The 10386-nt window shown below is 37.8% G+C and overlaps 1 long non-coding RNA gene across 1 annotated transcript; it reads left to right on the top strand.

Moving 5' to 3' along the window:
- The first annotated feature begins 7918 nt into the window (after nucleotides 1-7918).
- Nucleotides 7919-9875, top strand: LOC138108924 (uncharacterized). Its single transcript, XR_011150129.1, has 3 exons — nucleotides 7919-8178; nucleotides 8631-8673; nucleotides 9584-9875. It is a non-coding gene; the product is annotated as an uncharacterized lncRNA (long non-coding RNA).
- Nucleotides 9876-10386: the final 511 nt, after the last annotated feature.

Raw genomic sequence — 10386 nt, 5'->3', positions numbered from 1 at the left:
CTACTACTCCTCACTGTAGTAATTGCTGTCCCATAGGAAATAGCTGCCTCATGTTATGGTACCCATAGCATCAACTCTGTTCTCCTGGGGCTCTGATGCACATAAAGTGAGGAACGGGGCTGCAGACTTCACCTTCTTCAGCAATGTTACCCAGGATAACTGCAAAAATACGGCCACAAAGGACCTTTTTTTCTGGAAAAAAAATTCTTTGCCATTGGTTTTGATTCAGTCAGAAGGAGAAACTTTTAAAAAAAGAGAAGCACAAATACCTGTTTGCCTTGAGACACTGTTATTGTGTGGAATGCAGCTCTTACAGGAATGACTCCATCAAGGAGTTCATTAAAACAACTGGTTTACTGAAGCGTGTTGGTGAACCAGGGACTTTGTTGTTCTGTATCGATGATGATGGCTGAATTCAGTGGAGTAACATCCTGTGCACTTGCAGGTTGATGAGATCACAAATTAGAAACCCATTTGTCCCTTAATACAGGGCAATGTAAAGATAACCTGGCTTCTTTGGAATTACAATGGAATTTACATAGGTGGGAAGAATTTAGCTCTTAGAGGCTAATGCTAATAACATTTGGGTTACTTTCGCTACTTGCTCTTTTACCTGCAAATTATATAATTGCTTATCTTTAGCTGTTTATGTTTGAGTAGTTTGCATACATTTATAAGAATTAAGATATGAAAAATTTGGAGGCTTTTTTGCTCTATACTGAGACTCCTTCAAGATATACCTCTCAATGTAGCTTCAGTGCATATCCTAAATATAATACTGGGAAAGCTTAAAGAATTTTTGATTTTATTGTTGCAGAAACACATTTTATTAGATATTTCCTTGGTTTGCATATAACAGTGAAAAGTATCTTTTGACCTTACTATTAGCTGTGATTTTTCTGTTTGTTTTTCATCAAAATATCTATTCCTTAAAAAATTCACCAAAAAAAGGAAAGAACAGGAAACCTAAAACTGCTATTTCTTGAGAAGCAAGGATGACTATTTATTTTACATAATAATCCTCTAAATATTTCTACAGGGAAATAGAAAATAAATTACATTTCTGTAGGAAAAGAGATAACATGCTGAAGTGGAAATGTAAATGTCAATGTAGCCTGCTGCTTTTTGCTTATCAGTGTGTTCTACTTAGAGAAAGAAGTAAAGAAATCCCAGGCTGAGTCAACCATCAGGGAATTGCTGTAGCACTGGATTGCTTTTGAAGAATAATTTAAGCTGACACTGGAAAGCAGCATGCTCTCCTCTTATTTCTGTATAGTTATCTTTGCCTTCCCTCCCCTTTTCAACATGATTTAAATGGTTGCTGTCAATTGCAACAAATTCCTTTATGTGCTTCTGCTCCAGTAGTATTTTTTTCCAAAGTCCAACTGTCTCTGTTCCCCTTCTAGTAAGTGTTTTAACTGTTGTGAAATTAGGGGTAGGAACTCTATCTCTTTAAGATTCTCATCTACCAGACTAGTCCCTTCCTGGAAGTTTCTGACTCCTTCTGCACTTTGGACCACTTGACTTGCACAAAATGAATAGGAAATACAAAGAACTGACTTAATACAGTAAGAATATCCTCTTGACTTTTAAAAATTAATATTTTGCCTCTTATGCTGGCTATGTGGAAGGCAGTCATCTTCAGGAGGTAATGAATTGAACAACAAGTCAAATGCTTTGAAACTCAGTACTCTTGTTTACTCCTGTAGATTTCTTATATCACAACATTTCATATCACTTTAAAGAAAAAATTGAAGGAATACTTCTGAAAGGTTCTTGTTTCTTCTGTGTTACACAAAATTGTTTGTCAACAGAGACAGTCACAATTTTCTTCTAGTGAACTAGAAACCGGTGCAATCTTTGCCCTGAAACAAATATCCCAAAGAGCACATGAATCCAGCAATAAACCAGTTTCTAATCAGGCAGCTGAGCACATGGCACAGGCCATAACTCTACTCCAGTAACCATTTGCAACTTCTGCAACACTCAGGAGACTGCTGCTATGTTACAGCCTCTCTTTCCTGGTAATGTGAGCCACAGAATGCAAATCAGAAAATTAAAAGTTCGACAAAATTACATTGCAGTGCACCTATAAAAATTCTGCTTTGGTCAAGGGTCTGTGAGAGGAATTTGTCTCCAGCCCTTGTGACCTGCCAGATCTTGATGAGGGATTATTTTCAGTATTCAGCTCAAAAAGCAGAGAAAGTAGGTTTGGAAACTGGCCATAGCCAATGAACATAACTGAAGCCACTATCCAAGGGACAGAAGTATCTACTGTATATGATTACATCTCTCTGTCAGCAAAATTCTGAGGATTATTCAGCAAAACAAAGCCTAGCTGCTAGACACATTCATGGACACGCTTTTAAATTCAATTTGCCCATTGGAACCAGAACTCCAGTTTATCCAGTCTGGTCATTGAGCTTTAGGTAACATAGTGAAAATTGGTATAGCGTTCATATATTTATCACACATTCACATTGTAATTAATTGAATTAACATTAATTTGTTCTGTTGCTCTTCCTATCTGTTGAACTTCAGGGGAACAAAAGTGGGTCTGCCTGTGTAGCACTGAAGATGGTGTCTGGAATTTCAAACATGACAACCCTGGTGAGATTAGCTGGATTTCTCTTTGATTTCAAATCTCCTGTTTTAAATAACAATTTTCCACAGTAATCTATGTTCAGCATTCTCTCAGCATGGTAAAAGTACAATTAATTAAATATTTGCAGAGGGTTTTGTTTAAGAACCAACAGAGATCAGCAGCAAGACTTTAATCTCCTTTCAAGCTTTCATAAATCTGACCTTCAGAAATTCCTTTCCCTTTTTTCTCATATCGTGCAACAGATTTTATTTTGCATTCATTTTCCTCCTGAGACTTAATGAGTATTATATCACTGGGATTGAAATGGGGCTTATAATCAAGATAAATTAATTTAAAATATGTTTAAAAAAACATTTCTCTTCAGAAATACATAATGTATAAAAGAGGCATATAGAATAGCAAGTTAAATACATTGGGGTAATTAACAAAGTAAAATTAAATTACATTATGTTCGGATTCATATGTCAGTAAAAGGTTTTGCCAATTCATTTCCTCACTTAAATTTAACTTTGTCATCTCAGCTCATTTATTAAATTCTGTTTTTTCTGGCATCTGTTAGCTGAGAACATAGACCTCAACAATAGCATATTCAGGAAAACCTTTGCTCTCATGTCACTGACTGCAAAAATGCTTGTGCTCTATTTGGATTTTTTTCAAGGTGGGTTCTTTAACTAAAAGAAACTCTCATGGATGCCATTTTTCAAAATGATTGAATTTGATTGAAGAAAATGGTCTGTTAAAATATCCCCATCCTTTAAGTCACATAGGAGATCATAAAAGGATTTGACTTTTGCTTTATTACTCGGGAAGGAGATTTGGTAATATATTTCTATTGTTCAATTTATTTTGTAAACATTCCATTCATCTGTTTTTGACACAAATGACATGATAAGTTGTACCCTGCCTGTATCCTCATACTCCCTTTTACTTTGAGTGCTTTTTGAACTCCCAAAGTGCCTTTAAAAATATTATCTCAGTGACCTTAGTACCAACCAAATTTCTTATTTTGACTGTGAGCTACCCAGTCCTGTCATGCCTATACCATCACATGGCTTCCCCTATGGTGATACCCAGCAAAAAAAGAGTTTTGTTTGTTTTTTGTTTTCCACAGACTAGATAAGTGTGTAATAAAATTTGTATTAAATGAAAAAAATATTGTAAGGAGATACCACAGTCCTCTGCAGGAAGGTGACAATCCTCTGTCACCCTTTGAAATCTCTTGAAGTTAAAGGAGACTTTTTTACTTTTTTGTTGTGTATGAAAGCTGTTAAAAAGATACAAAATTTAGAAACTTCTTATAAATAATAAGCTATGTAAAAGTGTTTAGTGACAGGACAAGGGGGAATGGCTTCAATCTGAAAGAGAATAGGTTTAGATTGGTTAGCAAGAAGAAATTCTTTACTGTGAGGGTGGTGAGGCACTGAACAGGGTGCCCAGGGAAGCTGTGGGTGCCCCATCCCTGGAAGTGCTCCAGGCCAGGTTAAACAGAACTTTGAGCAGCCTGGTCTAGTGGAAGGTGTCCCTGCCCATGGCAGGGGTTGGAAGGAGATGATCTTTAAGGTCCCTTCCAACCCAAACCATTCTATGATTCTATGACTCTATAATATAGGTATTATTATATATAAATGCTTCTGTGATTGTACAGATACAGATTACACAGGGTCTGTGCTGTTTGCTGCTTCTCTGTGGGTGTATCAGTAGCTCAGTCAATTCTTCTGACCCCATTCAGAAAACAGACGAAGGATTCTTTAGAGTAGGAAAGGGCAAGTGGCCCAAACAGAGGGATTTAAGAAAAGTTAGAGTAAACAGATTTCCAGGGTGAAAAAGCACCCTGTTCTGGTCCTTCAGTTCTCACTCGTGAATATGTTTGTGTTGAAGAAAATAGGGATAGTTGGTAAGACTAAGAAATACTTGAAGGAATACAGATCCTGTGATTCTAGAGAAATTGTAGGAATATGCAGTTGTATATTGGATTAGAGATTTTATTTAGTCATTATTGAGGCTGAAATTTATTGAGGAAGGTAAATTTGATTTATGAGTTGGATTACAGGAACACAGCCTGTGTGTTCCTCCTAAATTCTCAGTCTGACATCAACTCAGTATCGATGAGTTTACACTGAGTTACTTAAACTGAGGGTATGTCCCTCTCCTTTGAGCTGCTACCTGTGCTCCTATACTTGCTAAAATGCTCCTTTCTCCTTGTACCCCCTTCTTTTGCTCCCTGCCCAACAAAGCTCTATTTGCAGTGCCTACATATCTTGGCTTGCACCAAAGAAAAAACTTCAATATTTTGCTCCTCTGGGCACTTTAAATGGTCTGATAGTATTTTTACCTATGCAGTACTGCAAGGATTATTTATTCATATTTCTCCCTCAAATGATGCCTAAAGGGCTGTTGCTTTACACAGTTTATAAACAGAAGTAAAGCCAAAACCTCAGCAAGCAAATGGTTTCTGCTTATTTGTATGTGAAAGCTTAATGTATTCTGGTATGGAAATCTTAATTTGATACTTCAGCAGAGAGAAAATTTGGTATTAAGTAGACCCAAAATAACAGCTTGATGAATACGAAGTGCCTTGGGAATGTTATTTTCGGTAACTTTTGGGGAATGGTTATTTTAAGAAGTTGATGGAAGTTGCAGTCATCCAGAACTAGAATTCAGCCCTGAAATTTAACAATTGGTCCAAAATTTAGAAATTATAGTGGTGTTCTTGAGAAAAAACTAATTCTTCTTCCAGTGTGATCTGTATGTGTAAACTTCTGAAACATGTCTGTCTTGTTTATCTTTACTGTAATCAAACTTCATGATACTTTAGCCATTTTTAGAAGTTGCTCTTACTAGCTGTAGAAACTTTTGCACAGAAAATAAGTAAAAAAGGGAAAAGTCTTTTAGTACAGCTTAGACTAAGAATAGCCTACATTTTCACGATGATACTGAAACATTATATTTCTATTTGGCAGACTTCCCTGTTTACTCTTCCTGTCTTGGCTCAATAGTTGTTCCTTTTTACTCTGCATAGCTTTTCTTGCTTTCACAGCAGCGGGGATGTGAAATGCATTTTATTTTACTGTTTAGTAAATATTTAGGTTGTTTTAGATCTCAAACAGATAAGGGTTTCAGAATTGATGCTCCACCTGTTGGTGAAAATATAAACTTCAAAATGCACTTAGAAATCGACATAAAAGAATTACACTTTGTTTCAGAAGGGAACTCAGATTATTTTGGACCCTACAATGGAAGGGCAGAAATTTTTTTAAGGCTGTTGGCTCAAGTTTCACTTAGGTAGGGAGGAGTCAATCCCCCCTCTCCCCACAATGTGCATATCTGGGCATCCTTTTTCCTCTTCAGTGCATTCAAAAGAGTTGATTTCTCTAAAGGTGTTGTTCCATGAATCTGAAAGTCTGGAAAACGATTGGGATGAATTTCCTGTTCTGCACAGCCACAACAGGATGTTCAGCTCTATAGATTTGAATGGAACACCTCTATTGCCCAGAAATGCATCAAGTTTGAAAATTGAGTGAACCAGTCAAAACTGCACTGGAAGATCCCACAAGATGAAGTAGTTTTAAAGCAACTTCTGTAAATTATAGTTGACCAGAGCATTTTCCCAATAGTTCAGTAATTGTGAACAGAAACTGTGAACTGAAAAGGAACCCTACTGTCCTTGAAATGTAAAAAACAAGGGTTTGTATTTTCTACCTGAACTCTTGCCTGCAGTAGGTAAAGACTGGTGAGGTTGTTCTGCCAAATAAGTCCACCTTTGTGATTAGAAGCAGAGCTGATGCAAGGAAAGGAGAAGGAGACTTTACTGCTGAGTTTTCTGACACTGCCACGTGCTAATGAATATCCATCTGCTTAACCCTCAAACACAGGAGTTATTTGGGTTTGATTTACACGTATGTGTTGGATTTATTGGTAGATTAAGCACTACCTGCTAGAGCCAATATGATTCTAAATTCTTCTATGTCCTAGAGAATATCTTACTCAGTCGCTTTCATGTGTTTGTTCTAGATTGAAATTTTAAGAATGCTCACCCTTGGGAAAAAGGGAGGTATGTGGGCAGAAAAAAAGGTGCAAACTGCAAAATCACATCCTTCTTTACTCAGGAAATGATCTTTTATTGCCAGCCAGAGTAGGCTTAAAGTTCCACTTATCCAAGTAGCTCCCCTAACTGAATGAATCTCATTGATGTCCCCTGTTTTTACCAATAAGAAAATTAACCCAGAGGCCACTTCAGATGACTGTGCTTTTCAAGTTATGATAAGTAATATCTTCCATTTGCTCTGCTCACAAACAGCAACGATTTAAGTGGAACCACTGAAATATAGGATCTTGTGAGTAAGCACTAGCAATTACAGGAAAAATACTTTCTGCTAATAGTTTTCTGTCATGACACAAGACTTTTCCAAGGTGGACCCATTTCCTTTCATTCTTCTACATTTCTCTGTATATGAGCCACACATGTGGTACTGTGATACTTCTAGGTGACCTCCAGGGTGTTCATGTCACAGATAAAGGTGTTTTACGGCTCTTTGTGTTACCATAACCTACCAGGACAACCTCTTGCTATTTTATCTAGTGATTCCTCAGATTTTAAGAGAGGTTTCCCTTCCCTGGAAAGTAGAATTTTTAGAGTAAAGCTGAACTGAAGGGCAAAGGATGATTCCTTTAAATTTTCAATATTCCTTTCCACAGCTTTCCTGATTAGATGCAGAGTGCTAAACTTGGCTTTGTGGTACCATCAGAAAAGTTTTTCCTTGAGGCATCATAAGTAACAGTTATGAACACAATACCTAATGCTACATCAACCTAGCAATCCAAAATCAGTATTTTGAAATTAGCAAGCACCTGAGATACTGTTACTTTGTCTGCACCTCACCCCATCCAGTTTCCAGATCACAGCATCTGTTCTAGCAGTAAAGGTGTTGTTATCGGTAGTGTAAGCAGATCCAAGTTCAGCAGCAGAAAGCAATTTGTACTAAGCAAGAAATAATTCTTATTTATTTATTTTATGAAACCACTTTTCAGAGAGGAACCACACATTCCTTCTTGTCCATTTGTGTTAGTAATACATGTTTTTGTTTCAGCTGACATCAGCAAATGGGGACGGGTTAATTGGCAAAGCTGTGCTAATCAATCACCATTAAGGTGATGATTTTCAGCTGAGGGACAGGAAATTTTGGATAATTATGTTGATGATAATCAGCAACAACAGAGAATGTAAAAACCACCATGAGGCTTTCAGGATACAAAATGGAATTGATGTCTCTCTGTCACATATAATGGTTTGGAATATGTGCTAAGCAGAGATTTTTTACCTGATCCTTTTTTTTTCTTTTTTTTTTTTTTTTTTAAATTTCTGAAAGCTGTGTTAATTCTTACAGCCAGAGGGAGTTAAATGGACCCTTTTGTGGGTGTGGCCTGACATTGTTTTCTGTGGCTTAAAACAAAGCAGCGAAAGACATTCCCTTTTGCTAATTTTCCAGTGCGTTTCTGGAAACTCAGACCGTGAAGTTTGCCTCAAGAAATTGGTTCAATGTGGCTAAGACCCTTGTTTACTTGTTCTCAATTAAGTAAGCCTTAATAAGCTGTTCCATTTGCACACAGATTGCCCAGAGAGGGTATTTTTGCTCTCTTTGGGTAACTTTGGCAGTAGTATATTAAATTATTGTTTTATAGTTCAAGGGTAAAACTGTATTGGAATTGAAAGGTCTGATATTTAGAAATGATGTGTTCTTAATTCCAGTTCTTCTTTGCTTTACAACTAGTTTCTTAGTCTCATTGGAGAATGGATGTTAGTTTTGTTACTTTTGGACACATTAGGAAAGATTAAATGGAGTGTTTATTGGACCCTTAGCATGAAATGTTTGAGATCCCGTGGAAAGTGATCTGAAGTATTCTCAGTGAGTGTTTCTGCTGCGCTGTTCTTGGGAGCGGACATTGAATGAGTTGCCTTTGATGCTGGTGATATCTGTTTATCCTTGAATTAGTTCTACAAGCTTACATTTCCTTCTTGTACCGCCAGTGTGCCAGTGGTGACCCAGCAGCACGTGTCTGCAGCTATGCTTGTATCCTTTATCAGAGTATTTTACTCTTCTGCCCACAGTGGCACCACTTACAATGCAGATGTTGGTCCAGCCATGGCTGGCAGTCATGCCGTGACTGGCAGCTTGCTGGAGCCAGGCATTAAAATATCCATCTGCTTTTGATTGCTTGCAGGATGTTCTTCCTCTGAACTGGGGAACGGTCTCTCATTTTCAGTCTTGAATTGTCCATTTGCTGCTGTAGGGGAAGCTGCCATTCCTGAGTGAAAACTGGAGTCAGCCTGTAAGGAACCACGAAACAGAGGAGGGATGGACAAATTGAAGGACTGAATCCTTTCCTTCTCCTTGCAACACAGGGCAAAAATCCCCTGGAAATTGACTCATCCCAGGCTGTAGGGCAGCTGAGATGACACTGATAGGGGCCCAAAATTGGTGACAGTGACTGAAGGTCTGTGCATGACACAGCCTCATACCTGGCCCCTAGCAGGTACCACTCCAGGAGCATGGGCTCTTGGAAGGAAGTAGTCCTTTATCTTGGCTATGGAAGAATTAATTTGGGAAGTATCTCTTCACTTTCCTTCTTTCTGTATTTCTCCTCGCTTCTGTGTCATGCCAGTGTGGTGTTAATGTTATCAAACCAAGTTAGCCACTGAGAACTGTATCTAAGCTGCAGTTTGCATTTCAGTTTGTTGTGATGTCTGGAATCGATGGAGATAAAGAATGGGCTTTATTTTCTGGACTTCATTTTACATGGCTGACATTTGGCAGTCTGGATCTGCATACTTAGTTGTCTAGCTCTTAAAATTATCTTTGTTAAGAGAGCATTTAGGAATGTTGGCTTGATGGCTGTAAGATTTCCGTGTAGAATAGTCACAACCCAGCCTTTCTCTTTTTAAAATTTTTGTTCTGTTTTGTTCCTAAAACGAAGTGACAGGGATGATACAGGACCACGAGAGGGCACTCTGGCTCTTCCGAGTGCTCCTTAAACTTTTACTGCTAAGGGCTGCAAAAGAATAAAATCTTCTGAAGAAAAATGCTGATTTATTTCTTACAGAGGAAGTTACAAACAGGCATATATTTTCTAGCTTATCAATAGTCTTATCACAATCTTGGTATTAATTATGCACAACAGTGATACCACTGGTTTTGGAATGCTTTTGTAAAATGCGTAAAATAGGAAGATGCACCATGGATCCTTCCTGACAGTCACCTTTTGGATTTGAAAACAAATGAATTTTCCAGTTTATATATTTTTGTTGACACTGTCAGTGTGATAATTCTCCCAAGTAAAATACACAGAAACAACAGTTTGGGTTTGGTGGTGTTGGGATTTTTTTTGTTTAAAGGCATCTACCAGTAAGCACACATGATTGATTACTTCACTCAAAGCAGCCTGACTCGACAGAGATTGGTGTTTAGTATTTGACTTTGTGTGCATTTGGCCATTATGATTTTTATAGAAGTAGTGTATTAGTTGAGAGGCTTGAAATGAACACACAGAATGTTCGTCCTGGGGGTTTTCTAGCTCTGTGTCAGTGGGAGTGAGTTTTGACTGAGCTAGTGAGCTGCTGAACACTGATCACAGTTTCTCCTAATGGAAAGGTTACTGTGATAATGAACCTTTTGTAGCCTTTCTCACTCAGCCAGATTCTTTCATCTGTTTTTAGACTTGGTATGGACCCTTCTGAAGAGACTCTGCTAGCAGTGCTTTCCTTCTGTGAGTTGCACCTTACCAGA

The sequence above is a fragment of the Aphelocoma coerulescens genome, chromosome 4 (genome assembly GCF_041296385.1).
Source record: "Aphelocoma coerulescens isolate FSJ_1873_10779 chromosome 4, UR_Acoe_1.0, whole genome shotgun sequence".
NCBI lineage: Eukaryota > Metazoa > Chordata > Aves > Passeriformes > Corvidae > Aphelocoma > Aphelocoma coerulescens.
The sequence above is the reverse complement of the archived record's forward strand: the minus strand, read 5'-3'. Positions and strand labels throughout refer to the sequence as shown.